The sequence below is a fragment of the Phalacrocorax aristotelis genome, unplaced genomic scaffold (assembly GCF_949628215.1).
Source record: "Phalacrocorax aristotelis unplaced genomic scaffold, bGulAri2.1 scaffold_163, whole genome shotgun sequence".
NCBI classification, from domain to species: domain Eukaryota; kingdom Metazoa; phylum Chordata; class Aves; order Suliformes; family Phalacrocoracidae; genus Phalacrocorax; species Phalacrocorax aristotelis.
This window is the reverse complement of record NW_027441250.1, coordinates 55,324-71,992: the sequence shown is the minus strand read 5'-3', so window position 1 is coordinate 71,992 and position 16,669 is coordinate 55,324. Positions and strand designations below refer to the sequence as shown.

The 16,669-nt window shown below is 51.2% G+C and overlaps 2 long non-coding RNA genes across 2 annotated transcripts in view; both read right to left on the bottom strand.

Moving 5' to 3' along the window:
* Positions 1–3,788: 3,788 nt before the first annotated feature.
* LOC142051181 (uncharacterized) overlaps positions 3,789–16,669 on the bottom strand; it is a 67,186-nt gene continuing 54,305 nt past the window's right edge. Inside the window, exon 14 of the long non-coding RNA XR_012658344.1 lies at positions 3,789–6,754. This is a non-coding gene — a long non-coding RNA (uncharacterized LOC142051181). The remainder of the gene's footprint in view (positions 6,755–16,669) is intronic.
* Positions 13,681–15,226, bottom strand: LOC142051182 (uncharacterized). Its single transcript, XR_012658345.1, has 3 exons — positions 15,143–15,226; positions 14,049–14,240; positions 13,681–13,790 (listed from the first exon to the last, which is right to left on the bottom strand). It is a non-coding gene; the product is annotated as an uncharacterized LOC142051182 (long non-coding RNA).

Sequence of the window (16,669 nt, the reverse complement as noted above, 5' to 3'; positions counted from 1 at the left end):
CTTTTCCAACCTTATTAACTCTATTAAAAAAAAAGTCACCTTGATAAAATATTTTAAAAGCAATGGGGTGCATGAGCAACAAATAACCCTTAAAATTAGGGATTGGCAGCTTCGTAAAACTAAACCTAGAAAGAGAATTTTAAAAGCAATGGAGTAAGGGTCAGACAGGAAAAAGTAAGAAATAGGGACCGCAAACTAAATCAATGAAGACAAACAAAATTGGAAAAGTGATTTAGTTGAGGACAGGCAGGAAGAAACAAACGTGGACGCGGAACTGAACGTAGACAGACAGCGCAAATGTAAAAATCAACGGGGTTCTGGCCATGTGGGTAGAAGTTAAATATCAAGAGAGGGAGACAGATAGATGGCCACAGAGAAAGGATGTAGGAAGAGCAAGCCGGGGCAGAGCAGAGGGAGTCACTGAAATGGAGATAGGTCGCTGGGTAGAGGCAGACCTAGAAATGCAATTTTTACAAGTAATAGGGAAGAAAAAAATAGCAGGTGTGGAGCCAGAAAAGGAGAGGTATAGAAAGGACACATAGAAGGCGATGGGGTGCAGGGCAGTGTTGGCAGAAGACCAAAAAGCTTTGGTGAGCTGTGCAGCCTGAGAAGGAGACAGAGGCAGGGACAGGCAAGGAGGCAGACAGACACTGGGAAAAGCATAGCAGGGATAGGCCCAGATGCATGGGAGGAGCTGTGCGACTCACTGCAGCTCCTGTTGTGGGCAGGACAGCTTCACAGCCCTGAGGTTTCTCTCTCTCCCTCTGCCCCTTCCCCCTCCGCAGTGCTGGCTGCCCAAACCATGCCCCTCCCGGAGCAGGAGGCGGGTGCCCCGAGACTCCTCTCCGACCATGTTTCCTGGACACACGGGGGCCAACACACATAGCCAACAGAGCTGCTGATATCCTGTTACCTTGTGCTGGTGGCGTGCTCTGGCCGGGACGGATCCTTCCTTGCTCAACTACACGCTGTTCCTGGCTGGAGGCACCTGCCTGTGGAACACCCTTCCTTTCACTCCTCAGCCAGCTCCTGCAGGCAGGAGTGTCCAGGCAGCCCTCTCCCCAGCTAGAGCCCCTTGGCACAGCAGGGCCAGCCCTGTCCTCAGACTCACCGGCTGCATCCAACAGCACATCATCTTCTCCCTTGGACCCAGCTGCAGCCACTCACCCCGAAGCCCAGGGGCTGCAAATGCATCTGGGAATGCGCAGGAAGCAGCGAAGCCTCGTCCCTTCACGCGCGTCAGATATGGTTGCAGTGAGCTGGCTACCAGGGTCAGCACCCAAAAGCAGTGTGACAGAGGAAAAAGAATAAATAGGGAGGAAGGACAGAGGAAAGAGCTGGAACAAGGCACATGGGAACAAGAAACAAAGAGGTGAAGCGTACAGGGCAGAATTGGCAAAAGAGCAACAACTTTTGGGGCACCAGAGAGGTAGGTGGACCAGAATCGGGGATTTGGGGGTGTATTAGTGCTGTGGCAGCAGCTCTCGCTCTGCGAGCGCAGCCCTGCACGAGCAAGTCACCAACTGGGAGGATGGGCCCTGACTTGGAGCGGAAAAGGAAAAGGGGCAGCTTTAGAAAGCGCTTTTATAACTTCAGTACGTATGAAGGGGGGGGTTGAGCTTCTGAAACCGTTCTATAAATAGTGTTTTTCTTAGTGTTGTAAAAATCCTATATAGCAGAGATATTTACACTGAAGTATCTACTTAAATATATGTATATTTAGGGAATACATAGATGTTTTATAACTTAATATCTGTTTACACTATCTATTGTGACTATATCTATATACATCTATAGAATATTTATGCATCTATTTAGGCATACCGATCAACACTTTTATCAGAACTTCTATTTAGCTATCTGTTTAAACTTACATATATTGTCACTAATTTTACACTTCTCTATTAAGACTGAGATATCTACTTATCTCTATACCTGTTTATGCTTATTTTATTATCTTTATTTAGATTACATAGGATATCTAACAGAAGGGTTGGACTAGATGATCCCTGAGAACCTTCCAACCTGTGACCCTGCGGTAGGCTTATTATAGAACACACACTAAATTCAGATAGCTTTATCCAGGCAGACGACTTCTTATATATTTTGAAAACCAATATTAACTTATAAATAAAGAAAAAACCTTAAAAAAAAAACCTTTTACCTACTGTATAGTACAAAGAACTTTAAATTTTTTATATTCCAATTAGAAACATGTACAGGCTCTTAAAATATAAAAAACTTGTATAGACATAAAATAATTTTTTTGTGCATTTTAAACTCTGCAATAAAGGAAAAGGGTTTTTTTTCCTATTTTGAATTCCTTCCTCTATAATGTCACACACCCATACTTATAGTTTATAATATTTAATAATCCCCCCATGACTCTTTGGGGAGGGACCCCCCATTACACCCCCATCTGTAACAGGTTAGCAGGATTCCTATGCACAAAATTCACCCAACATATGATATTTCAAAAGCACAACAGTATTTATTGCTCTGTTAGAGCCTTGCAGAAGCAGTTACTAGCATATTGTTTTCCCCTCATCAGAGTCTGACCAACCCGACTATACCCGAGACACCGCCGAGCAGGCCGGTGACTGTGAGCAAGGTCATCGTGGAGAAGGGAGGTAGGCGTGGCACCTTCAGGGTGTCCCCTGTGGTTCCGAGTGTGGTCTGTCTCCCCCCCTCTCTCTGCTTTGAGCCGCCCCTTTTTATACCCTCAGCAGATTCAAGGCAAAAGTACTGCCTAGACATTGCCGCATGCGTGGCCGGCACATGCAACAAGGCCTGCCGGGTACGTGCTCTGCCAGCTAACGGCAGTTCTGGGTTGCAACAACATATTGTGCAATGACATTCCTCCCGCTTCCCCCCTTGGAGGTTGCGTTCTCACAGCTGTGTTCAGCTTGTGATTCTTCCACTGTGGCCCTACACTGACCACCATCTAAAATCCCTCACGCACCATCCCCGCTCACCTGCTCCTCTGCTGCAGCATTTCCCCCACACATAGGTGACATTAGTGTGCCCTGAGTAACAGGAAGCAAGCATGGGTGGGGACGTATTTACTGAGCATACCGAGATGCTTTCATCAAGATGTTGGAAAAACAAAAATCTAACTATATGTCACCATATTAAAAAAATGGGAGCAGATGAAAATACAAACTGTTGTCAGCCTAAGGCATAGTCTATCAGTTCAGTCAAAGGAGGTTTCTAAGTAAATGGATCAGCTTGAAACACAACATATCCTTTACAGCTTAAGTGAGTAGAACACTTAAACACTATTAACAGCTATTTATACTAAAAATCTGATCAAAATGGTACCACACTAAACATTCTTGCTGGTGTTAGAAAAAGCCTCATCCCTTCCTTACGGCACTGCTGCAGGGAGATAACCCTATGAGACTGCAGGGCAATGCTATAGTGTAACAAGAATCTATGCTTACCGATTCACCACCACAGCTACAGCTCTTTCGCTGCTGCTGCTGCACATCACGCTTACTCAATGAAGCCCAAAGTGTCAAACCTAAAGGAATAAAATCAGGGGAACACAGCTGCCCTTCTGAAGGCAGGCTGCCTGGGGTGAGGGGGGCAGCTGTGCTGTCAGGGCACAGGGCAGCCAGGCAGACCAGATGCCAGTGGCTGACCTGCAAAGGAGTTGTGCACTGCTGAGCCTTGGGCTTCGTTGGCTTGGCAGCGCCTCGCCTCGCCTCTGCACTGCCAGGACCCTGCTCTGCTCATCCTGTGTAAGCACAAGGCTTCAGTGAGCACAGAACAGGAGGCCAGGGGAAGTGAGGGCATGTCACCAAGAAAAAACCCACACAGGAGAAAACCTCATGCAGGAGGCCCATTTCAGTGGAAGGGAGGGCACAGACACATGCAGAGGAAGGGTGGGGGAGGAGACAGACACTGCTGGGCAGACATGCCATGGGGAACATGCATGGGGATGACTGACACCAGGGGGTCCCCCCAGGATAATCCACAACGGGCAACTCACCTGGGATAACGATCCGCTCCAGATAACTGACCCACTGCAGGAAACCCATTCCAGACAAGCCCCAGAAATGCCCTTCCAAATGCAGGTGTTTCACACCTAGTAATCCCCAAATTAGGATTTTCATGGTGGTTTTTTTTTATAGGGTTGGGATGGTCAATTATTGCTTTGGGGTTTTTTTTTTGGTTATCTTTGGGTTGTGTTGTTTTTGATTTTGCTGGGTTTCTTGGGGATTTGTGTTTTGGGTCCTTTTTTTTTTCCCCATAATATAAAACTTGGGGTTGTTCTTCAAAAATATTGTATAAAGTGGGGGGGTGTGTGTTTTTGAACCACAAAAATTGGTGATTTTCAGTTTGTTTTGTGGATGAGAGTGGCTGGTCCATGGGTTTCTTCATTTGGAGTTTTTTGTAGGTTTTTTTTTGTGGTGTGTGTTTGTTTTGTCACTCCCCAGCCCACCTACCTGATGTGCAGAAAGCAGACTCCACAATCTGTAAGATTGTGAAGTAGGTATGTTTATTCAGCATGGGGGGTAGTCCCACCAAAGTCATGCGCACCTGTGTGATAGTTTGTCTTCCATTTATATAGTAAAGCATTACAGATACATACAATTTCCCAATACGCCTATAGATATGCATGACCTTTCCCCACGTCATATTAAAATTAGCCAAACAAGTAGTTTCCATAAATCTTTCCCAACTGAGCTTGCACAGTGCCTCCTCGTGGTGGTGATCAGGGGTAGTAAAGATGAAGGCTGCTGGCTCCTCTTCATCACCGCTAGTAACCTTTTGGTTTTGCGCAGACTCAGTTATCTCTTGACACTTGTCCAAACTACTGTTTTACCTGGTTCTTTAGACAATTTTCTATCCTTCTCAGGAATTTGTCCTTCGCAAGTGGATTCCAGGCCTCCTTGCTAATTATTTTACACAGCGGCTAGATAAGCGTTCCGCAACAATTAACTTTCAGCTGGATAAGCATTCAGAGATAGAACAGTTAACTTCTGGGTTTGCATCTTAAGAGCCCCTTCCCCCTTTCATACCCCCCAGCCATTTTCTTTCTTTCCAGCTGCACAAATCCACCTGGAGTTGACTCTTCCAGTTTTCTTTCCCCCAAAACTGTTTGGGTTTTTGTTTAGTTTTTTCTGTTTGCTTTGGTTCCACCACCCCCCACCACTGCAGACCCAGACTCAAAAGGTTTGGGGTTCTTTTGTGCCCTGGCAGCAGCTCCCACTCTGCATGTGCGGCCCCATAGGGGAAAATCCCCATTTGGGGGACTCAGGCCCACACTGGGATAGGAAAAGGAGAAGGCGAGAGGGGCAACATTTGAAAGTGCATTTGTATCTTCAATTGATGGGGGGAGTTGAGGGGGGTTGTCAAATTTATAAATCCTGTGTATAAATAGGGTTTCTTGGCATTTTAAAAACCTTATATAGCATAGACATTTACACTTATGTGGTCTACTTACACATCCATATGCTTATGGAATACATATATTTTACACATATCTATTTAGATATGTTTAGACTTGGCTATATTTACACTTACACAGAATAGCTATTTACACATACCTGTTTAGACTTACATATCAATACATACATAGAACACCTATTTAGACTAGCTATCTGCTTACTTATACTTTTCTGACACTTTCATCTTTTTCAACTTCTCTATTTAGACATCTACTTACAATTACATGTATTTAGACTTATTTATTTCACTATATATATAATCTCTATTTAGATTAGACATCTACTTAGACTATGTAACACACAGTAAGTGTAGATGCTCACTCTAGTCAGACTTCCTTCTATTTTGAATTCCTTCATAAATCCTTTTTCTTCATTTTAAACTCCTTTATTTTTTATTTTAAATATATGTAGACAGGTGAGTTACTTTTGTATTTTAAAATCCTGTATCTCAATGTAGAATTCTTTCTATCCTAAAATCCCTTTATACATCTATAAAGTAATAATACTTTTCAATATATATAAAATAAGAGGTTTTCTCTAATTCAGTGCCTCACACCCACGTTGGCTTAAAATATTTTTCTTAATAGCCCCCTGAATTTTCAGGCATTTTTGGGCTGCAACCCCCCTTTTTGAGGGGGGGAACCCCTAGATGACCCACACACACAGACCTGCTCCTCTGATGCATTATCAGCTCCCCCAGTGACACTGGGGTGCCCTGCATGACATCATCACCCCCCCAGGACTCCCCCTATTTTATTATAGTAAGGTTGGACTAGGTGATCCCTGAGGTCCCTTCCAACCTGAGATTCTGTGATTCACCCCCAAGAAGGGCACTAAACAAGGGAATCTGCTCCAACCTGCAGCTCATTAATAGTGTCATTTACAAAGGTACACACACCCCACCCCCCAAAAAAAGGGGAGCTCTGCTAAAATCTAAAAGGTGGGGCAGCCCCCCAAACAGCTGCAGCCCCCCCAGCCCCTGTCCGCAGACTAGCGGCCACCCCACGGCAAAGCAGGAGCATGCCAGAGGACGGTGTCACGTCTCTCTCGGGCTCTGCTCGGCCATGCTCCCGCTCTGGGACGGGCTCCCCGGGGTGACAAACAGCCCCGGTCCCTGGGGGCCCCGACTCTCCCCACCGGGCAGCCCTCGCGGCCGCACCTGCGGGGCACCCGCTGGAGACAGAGCCAGGAGCCTCCAGGCCGAGGGATGGCCCCTTACCTTCACCACGCTTAATGACCGGCAGGCAAACCCAGGCCAGGGGGCATCTCTTGAGCATCACGAGACACTTAGAAGACATCTGAAAAACAGAAATCCCAAACTATATTTCAGCACGTTAATAAAATAGCACAGAAGAAAATGGAGGAGCTCAGTCAACATAAGGGATAGGAAGGAAATTGAGCCGCAGCAAGATTCTAGGTAAACGGGTCATGTCAAAACACAACACATCCTTTAGAAGCTAGAGTGATTGGAACACTTGAAAACAGTATTAAGACTAACCGATACCATTTTGAACAGATTCTTCGCGTAACACTGAACGCTCTGGCTGGTGCTGGAAAATGTCTCACCCCTTCCTTACGGCACCGCTGCGGGGAGATAACCCCGTGAGGCTGCGGGGCAAAGTTGTACCGTAACCGGAACCTCCGCTTACAGACCCACCGCAGCAGCTACAGCCCTCGCCCTGCCGCCGCACATCTTGCTGCCTGGCTCCATGAAGCCTGAAGTGAAGCGTGTCAAACTTGAAAGAGTAACGTAAAAAATTAAGAATAAGTCTCAGTAATTCACTTTGTGCTGAGAAGGCGGGCGCGTGTTTACGCACATCCAATATGAATATCTACGCTATAAAAGCTTTTTATTTTCCTTCTGCATTCATTTAACTCGCACAGCCGTTCACGCGCGCCATTCCATTATCTATCTCCAAAATACACAGTAGTAACGTGACTAGGGGGTTTTGGCGTGTTATGGAGTCAGGAGGGACATCCGCCCAGCTGCCCTGCCCAAGAGATGCTGCTGAACTGCCAGGGAAACGCGCATCGAAAGCGAGACTGAAATAAAATACTTAAGAGCGCTCCCTCAAAATACCGGCAGGAAACACCCCCCACAACATTCAGTCGCCCCTCATTAAATATTTACAACAAATACCTACCTGCTTAAGTACACTTAATAAATCGTACGCTACATCTGCTTGGCAGTTACAGCTGAAACAGCGCAAGTCACGTCGTAAATCAGACAATGTTAGCTTTTTTTAAACTTTCATTTATGATAGAAGAATCAGTGAGTGAAGAGAGCCCTGATACAGTTTTACTTTTTTGGGGAAAAAAATAATACCACAACAAAAAACCACACAAATCAAATCCCCAGTGTTGCAATACATAGGGCTACCAAGAAGGACCAGCAGATATGCTAATGCGTTTGGCTGTACCGAAGCATACAGGGGAACCGTATTTTTATGGTATCTCGACTGTTACAACTGAGAACCCAAGCACTACCAATGCCATCAACATCTGGAGTATGTGCTGTGCTTGGATCTCCACAAGGAGCATTGATTTTTTTTATCTTAAAAAAAAAAAGCAATACTTTGCAAGTCTTGTGCTGATGAGCTCTACTGACAAAGACACTGTCTCTAAGATGCACTCTGATGGCAAGTTCATAGAATGCAACCTCACTGAATAAGAAATATCTCAATTTTTCAAAATCTCTTCCTAACAAAAGTCACACTGTGGGGCTTTCAGATGGGTCAGATTATGAATCCTTTCACAACAAGAAACACACCAGCTAACCAGGATATTCTTGCAGTGGCCAGGTGCCTCTTCATCATGTAAAAAAGGAAAAAACCCAGAGCCAGCAATAAGTATCACACAGGTCAACACAGATCTCTTCCAGAGCACCCCCCTCATCAAAACGAACATGCCCATCGGCTCACCTGCTCTGCACAGATTCCAGCATCACACCCCGCTTCCGTCATCGCTTGTGGCACCAAATGTATCAACACACAGTAAACTACCGTTACGCTCGTGAGAAATCACTGCCCCGTGACTTCCTCATTACTACCCAGCTCACTTCTAATGCTCATACGCCGTTCCAAAGACGGCCCACGTGTTACCTACAAAACTGAAGAGCTCAACAATGGACCACAGCATTCTCTGATCTTAGATGCTGGCTACTGCCCCACCTTCTCAGACCTCTCATAGGCATGCGGCACCTGCAAAAAGCCAAGTGAAAAGGCACCTCCTGAGATGCTGCCTGATGCCACAGCCTGCCCGCACCGATCCCCGTCTTGCACTCCTTTCCCTCGACAGCCTCCCACCCGGCCTACATCACTTCCAGGTGCCGTGTTCAGCTCGCCCGCTGTCCGTAACACCCGAACAACGCGCATTGCTTTTAACTTCACCAGCAACACAACACCTCAGAAAAGAACTGCTACTTCAGCCCACCAATCACCACTTGCCTTGCTCGACTTGCCTCCGGTGCCCTGATCACGCTTTGCTCATTGCTACGCTACTTCAAACCCAAAACAAAAGAAACACAAGGAGCAACAGAGTCATAGAGGCATCGGTCACATCTTCCCTCTATATACACCACGCACCACCTCACCCGCTTACATTGGTCCCCTCAGTTCCCCTCCGTCGCCCTGCATGACTCATCCCTCGACATCTCCAAAACCAACACCGAACAAGTCACCTGGTTGCATAGCAGTACCTTAACTGTTCCTAAAGACCGACTATAACCTGCCATTAAAACAAACATATGACATCAAACATGAAACCCTACGCACATACAAGCTTGAACACCCTGCAGATGTAATCTGCTCAGCTGAACTCTAGCTGCCTCTCCCAGATAGCCACGGTCACGGCCTCTGAGCCCACAAAATGTCACGGTGATTACGGTCCTCGCCCGCTGAGGAGGGCCACTCAATCCGAGATGACGGTACAACCTTTCCCCCAACAGCCTTAGCATAGCAACAGATGAACCCTAAGCTCTCATCACTGTGCCACCTACCTGACTCTACACAGCCAGCAAGGCGGCTCCGAGCCAAACTCGCAAAACGCACACACCAACGCTATGAGAAACACTACAAACTGTGCGCCTCCAAGACGAGAGAATGCTCTCGGCAAACACAGAGACAACTGGACGGAAGAGCTCATCCAGCAACAAGAACTGCGGAACCCTGACAGTGACACAGGAGGCCCTAACGCGATCCAAAAAGACTAGAAGAGCGTCAGGGCCCGTGACAAGAAGTTCCTCTCAAAACTGAGATGAAGGGTGCACAAGAAGCCTAGCTACAAGACCTAAGAACGTAAGGATGCAGGGAAGAAATTACACTCCTTGAAAATGGACAGCGACAGAGCAGAGCTGTTCACGCATCTGGGAACGACGCCGCAGACAACAACTGCCCAGAAACTCCTCAAACAACAGAGCGATCCACACTTTAAACTGTAACGCAAAAAAAGAAGCACCCGAAGGGCGCCGGCCCCACAATTAGAACCTTGCCAGCCCCTAGGGATAGTGCTGTGCTCCTGAGAGTAAAGAGAACATCATGACCCGAGAAAGGTCTAAGACGCCGAACACACACCACACAAACTACACAACACACGCAGCCCGGAACAGCCCTGCCCAGCACAAACTAGCACCATGCTGAAGAGGAACTCACTCCCTTACCTGCCCAAAGGGGACTGCTTCCTGGACAGCCCTCGCCCCTGGGCTACCTTTAAAACCCCTTCCTGCCGTGGCCAACCTTGTCCCCACCCTTCCCCGACCCCTTCCCCAGCACCCCTGCCTCAACTTAGCTTTCAGAGGGCCAGGAAGCTCAATCCATCCTCAAGAAGGAAGAGCACAGTCAGACCACTGGATTTGTCCTGCAGTTCCCAGGTGCCTCTTCATCGTCCAAAAAAAAACCCCACACACAACCAAAAAAAAGGCTGGAGAGTGCTGTCTATCAGCATCACATCACAGACATTTCCCACAGCATTCCCCTCCTTACTCTACAGCAAGTCCAGAAATGGCCACCACTGCTTTTAGAGGGCCGGGACACTCAATCCATCCTCAACAAGAAAAACACCAGCAGCCCACTAGATCAATCCTGCAGTTGCCAGGTGCCTCTTCATTATCAGAAAAAAAAAAACCAACAAACTCCCAACCCACAGACAACAAACCGTGCTGTCAGTCAGCAATACATCAGTCAACACGGACCTTTCCCATATCATCCCCACCTCACATGTAGCCCGGGGTTCTGCTCAGCTGCTCTGTGCCCCCTTCCAGACTATAGACAGTTGTCATCACTTGCAGCCCCTAGAGATACCGTAAGACACAAAATCACCGCTCTCCTTGCAAGAAGTCACCAGCCCCATGCTCCTCCTCACTGCAACCCAGCTCACCTGAAATGCTCCTCAAATACCCTTCAGTTGCATCTTCCCTTTAATCCTGCACAGGGACCTGCTGCCTTAGTGTGCTCTACTCAGCTCTGCTCTATCACACTGCACAGGTCAGACCAAAGGGAGGGCCAGAGGAGGAGGAGGAAGAGAAAAACGAGCAGGGGCCCAAGGGCAGGCAGAGGAGGAGGGGCCCGAGGAGGAAGACAGAGGGCCCAAGAGCAGGCCCAAGGGCGGGCTGAGGAGGAGGGGGAGGGGGAAGAGGGTGGGCCGATGAGGACGAGGAGGAGCCCAAGGGCGGGCAGATGAAGACGAGAAGCAAGAAAAGGAGGAAGATAGCAGGGCCCAGGGAGAGCACAGGACAGTAGGAGGAGAGAAGAGAAGAGCGGCATCCGGCTGGACGGGGCGGGGGGGACGTGTGTGCGTGTAGTGAGAAGGCACGAGGCAGGGAACAGGACGGCCAGGGAAGGACAGGGAGCCTGACGGAGCTGGAGATAAAAGCAGCAGAGAGAGGGGAAGAGAGGCAGCAGAAAGAGGGAAGAGCAGGACACAGACCAACAAAGAAGGAAGAGGAGCAGGCTGGAGACACACAAAGAACCTGGGGCAGGCAGCACGACAGCGAGGGAGGAAAGAAGAATAGGGGCAGGAAGCTGGACCGAGCGCGATGGAGACAGACAAGATAAGCGACAAGAACAGGGCAGAAAGGGAAGAATGAAGCCACGGGGACAGGGAGCCGAGACAGCCAACGACGGAGGGAAGGGGCCGGGGAGGGAACACCACAAAACAAACCACGGGGCTACGTGGTACAGAGCACGAGAAGGCAGAGAATTAAGAATTAGGGGACAGGGAGCCAGAAAAACAACAACAAAACAACACCCAAAACAAAGGGAGATGGGGAGCAAAAGGAATCGCAATGCGTACAGAAAGAAGAGAGAAACAATTCTAAAACAGGGTCACGGGGAAGCCAGAGACAGCAAGATGGAGAAAGGACAAAAGCTACAGGCTACAGGGCAGAGAGGGAAGAATTAATGGATAGACACAGAGAGCTGGGCAGAAAGAGGTGGAGAAAGGCTGACGATCACACGGCCGACAGGGAAGAGAGAAGAGAGGGAGGAATTTTAAAAACAGGGGCAAGAAGCCAGAGAGAGGGAGAGAGAGGCAACACTAAAATGGGGACAAGCCACAGGGCGGCGAGGAGGGAACCGATGAATAAGAACAGGAGACCAAAGAGAACACAACGTAGAATGGAAAAAAGGAACAGCGGCCCAACAGGGAAGGAGGAATTAAAGATCAGGCACTGGGAGGCAGACAGAGACAAACGAAGAAACAAGTGAAAAAAAACAAAAACAAAACCAAAAACACAACAACAGCAATGGGCTACAAAGACAGAGAGAGAGGGAAGAAATAAAACTTAGCAGCAAGGAGCTGGACAGAGAGAGATGAGGACAAACAAATAGCACGGGTCTACGTGACAGAGAACGTGGAATTAGAACACAGAGAGAGGGAGCCGGACAGAGAGAGAGGCCGAGAGAAAAATCTAGATGGGCTACAACGGGCAGAGGCAGGAATTAAAACCTAGGGACAGGGAGCTGGACAGAGAGAGACGGAGGTCACAGGGAACAGCGGCGGTGCAGGAAGAACAGGAATTCATGAATAGGGAAAGGGAGCTGGACAGAGAAGAACTCAGAAAGGCAAGAACAGTAGCAGGGTACAGAGCAGACGAATTAAAAAGCGCGGCGGGAGCGTTGATGAGGCAGACAGAGAGAGAATAAGAAAAAAGTCACGGGCTACGTGGCAAAGCAGGAGGAATTCAGAAACGGGGATGGCAACCAAGGGAGAGTGAGCTGGTGAAGGATCACGGGCATTCAAAGTGAGGGACGCGGAGCTGGGAAAAGCGAGGCAGAGAAAAACGGAATCACAGAGAGAATCAAACAAAGCCAAAAAAGAAGAAACTGAACAACAGAACAGGTGTAACCAAAGCGATGAAATCAGCCAACCAGAGACGGTGTTCCATTACGGGAACACGGAGCGTACGAATCAGTGTATCCGTCGATCTGCATTTTAGTCACTAGGCGATCGTTAATGTCAGCAGAACAACAGACAACGTGCTTCTGTCAGAAAAGGATGACAAAACGCGGTTTCGTGGAGCGGACTGAGAAAACTAGCCAAGACCGCCAAGATTAAGAGCCAAGAAGGCAAAAGGCAATTCTGGCAGGGGGAGATCGCGACCACCGACTCACGGACCACCACCGAGCCTGCGCAGTAATTTACATACGGAACGAGCAAGTTTGTACCGATCAGTACACAGGACAATAATGACTATGTATGAATACCTAAATTTTGATCTACAAATTGTACGGGAAAGGTGTGTGAGGTACGCACGCCAGGAGGAGCGATCCCCCGTGCGTCTGGCGCCGTGAATAAACAACGCCTGCTCTTTAATACTAAATTGGCGTTGAGGAGTCGTTTCCGATTTTACCGCGTTTTTCGGTAACACAGGGAGTCAGACCAAGAGGGCCAGAGAAAGACAAAATACTGACAGGCTACAGGACAGAGCAGGAGGAATAAAAAAAATAAAAACGGAGCCAGAGCCAGGCAGAGAGAGGCGGAGAAGAACAAGTAGCCACAGGCTACAGGACAGAGAGAGGGAGGACTGAAAAGACGGGGAGGCAGGGAGCCACTCAGAGCGAGATGGAGAAAGAAGGTGCGGGGGGGGGGGGGGGGGGGGCTGCATAAAAAAAAAAAAACGAAACGAAAAAATTTTGCAGCAGGTAAGGAAAGAGAGGGGGCCAGGGAGAGACAGGGAGGGCCCAGGACGCACAAGAGAGGCAACGGGGCCCCAGTGGCCCAGGACTCACGCGACTCTCGCTCTCAGCGCTGCTGGCACAATTTAGCCGTTCAGATGCTTCTTTCCCCTCCTCTCCTCCCTGCCTCTTCTGCAGCTCCAGACTCTAGGCCGACCTCCACCTAAAGAGGATACGTGGGTGTCTTACCGCTCTTACGAGATGAGGCTTCCTAGGCACGTAGCCTAGCTCGCTCGTGCCCTACACGCCCGTACCCAACTCCGGGTTACGCGTACGGACCCTGCGGTGCACGTTGGTGGCCTGTCCCGCTGCGGACTATGAAGGGGGATCCTTCCTCCCTCACCTGCAGGGACAGGCTCTCTCTTGCCTGCAGCAGGAAGGCAGCTGGCAGCCAGAGCGCCTTCAGTTTCTTCTGCTTTACCTTTCGTCGGCGTCTCCAGCTTCAGCCGAGGCAGCTCCTGTCCACAGCCGGGAAGGGCTCTGTGTGTCCCTTTTCGCCCCGGCGCCGCGAGGATGGCAAAGCCGGGCAGAGAGAAGCCACGCAAGCCTGAGACGGCCGCAGTCGACGGCGTCCCCGGGGGAAGGACAGACAACCACGTCCTCAGCACGGTCTCTGGGAGAGGGAAAGAAGAAACAGCGACCGTCATTACCGTCGATCGACCCTGACCAAAGCCCCTCCTTGCGCAGGGGCTTCCGGACACAGCGCCCCTTCCCCGCGCTACTGCTACGGGCCCCTGCGCCGAGGGGGAATCCAGTGCGCTTGAGGGCCGGCTCGCTGCCTTCACGACAGCGCCTGGGGGCGGCCAAGGGCTACGCGGCACGCTGCAGGGGAGGTGCCGGACCTGGGGGCAGGCGCACGGGGCAAGGGGGGCCAGGGGAGGCTGAGCGGGAGCTCCGGCGAGCCGGGGAGGCGGCCATCATCTGCGCCCTGGGCAGGGGGAAAAGGTCCTCCTCCTTCCCCTCTTCCCTTCTGTCAGCTCCCGGGGAACTCACCACTTCTCGGGGAGCGGCCGCACCTGGAAGCCCCCAGAAATCAACACGAATCCAACCCCAAAAATACACCGCGCCTACCGTACGCGGCACGGCCGCCCGGCACCCGAGCGCCGGAAGACCGCGCCTCCCGCCACGCCCCGGCGAACCACGTGACAGGGCCGGCAGCCACTGCGCCAGGACTACACCTCCCGGCACGCTCTGCGCCACAACCCGGCCGCCCGGCAGCCGCGCGCCGCAAGGACTACACCTCCCGGCATGCTCTGCGCCACAACACGGCCGCACGGCCGCACGGCCAGCCGGCAGGCGCACCACCACAGCTCCCGGCACGCCGCCAGCCCGCCCTCCCCGCTCTCGGACCCTGCGGGCCACCGTCCCTCCCGCCGATGCCACCCGGAAGCCCCACCGAGCCCTCAGCACAGCCTCGCTCTCCCCACCGCCCGCTCCGACCCGGCGCTGCCCCGCCGCAGCCCTCCTCGGGGCTTCACCCGGGACGCAGCGCTCCACCACCCAGCCCCCGCTCACCTCCTCCCTCGCTACAGTCGCAGCCCGCTGACGCTCGGCCACAGCTCCGCTCCGCTCCGCCCTCGGCTCACGCTGGCCCCCCGGAGCCGGCACCACCCCTTTTCCAGGGAGGAGCCGGCACCGTCAGCCCCACCGCCCGCACCTGGGGCTCCTCCATCCAGACCCCGCCCACAGCTGAGGCGCAGCAGCAACGGGGGGCCCCCTCCCCTCACCCCCACAGTGCACCACCTCCTCCCCTGGGCTCCATCACAGCCCCTTGCCCCACGCAAAGGCAGCGCAAACGCAGCCCTGAGGGCAAAGGAGAGGGCAGGTGTTTGTGCAGGCGCGCACGTAACAAGTCCCAGGAGCCATTCGTGGATCAGGGTCCCCAACGCTCCCCCCCTGCCCCAAGGCCACCTCGGCCGCCGTTGCCGCAGCCGCACGGAGCTGGTGTTGGCTGGGATAGTGCTCATTTTCTCCACAGTAGCTAGGAAGGGATACGTTTTGGATTTATGCTCAAAACACCGTTAATAATGTAGAGATGTTTTGGTTCTTGCTGAGCACTGCTTCCACAGTCAGGGCCTCTTCTGGTTCTCTCAGTGCCCCACCAGCAAGTAGGCTGGGAGAGGACACAGCTGGGAAAGCTTTCCCAGCTAACTGACCAAAGGGATATTCCATACCATTTGACATCATGCTCAGCACACGCAGCTGGGGGAAGAAGGGGGAGTCCTTGGGGGGCGGGGGCTACGGCATTTCTCTCCCTAAGTAACCGTTACACATGACAGAGCCCTGCTTTCCCAGAGGTGGCTCAACACCTGCCCGCCGAAAAGGAGGAGTGAATTAATTCCTTGCTTTGCTTCCACGCACAGCTTTTGCTTTACCTATTAAACAGTCTTGATCTCAACCCATGATTTTTCTCACTCTTACCCTTCCAGCTCTCTCCCCCAGCCCACTGAGGGTGGAGTGAGCAAGCAGCTCCCTGGTGCAGAGTTGCCAGCTGGGGCTAAGCCACGGCACGCGCTTGTCCTGGTTTGGCAGGGAACGGACCGTCCGTCGCCTGGCTCCTGGGGCGACGGGCTGCTGGGCAGAGGGGGAGGCCACCAAAGGTGAGGAGCAAGGCACAGGACAGTAGGAAGAGAGAAGAGAAGAGCGGCATCCGGCTGGACGGGGCGGGGGGGACGTGTGTGCGTGTAGTGAGAAGGCACGAGGCAGGGAACAGGACGGCCAGGGAAGGACAGGGAGCCTGACGGAGCTGGAGATAAAAGCAGCAGAGAGAGGGGAAGAGAGGCAGCAGAAAGAGGGAAGAGCAGGACACAGACCAACAAAGAAGGAAGAGGAGCAGGCTGGAGACACACAAAGAACCTGGGGCAGGCAGCACGACAGCGAGGGAGGAAAGAAGAATAGGGGCAGGAAGCTGGACCGAGCGCGATGGAGACAGACAAGATAAGCGACAAGAACAGGGCAGAAAGGGAAGAATGAAGCCACGGGGACAGGGAGCCGAGACAGCCAACGACGGAGGGAAGGGGCCGGGGAGGGAACACCACAAAA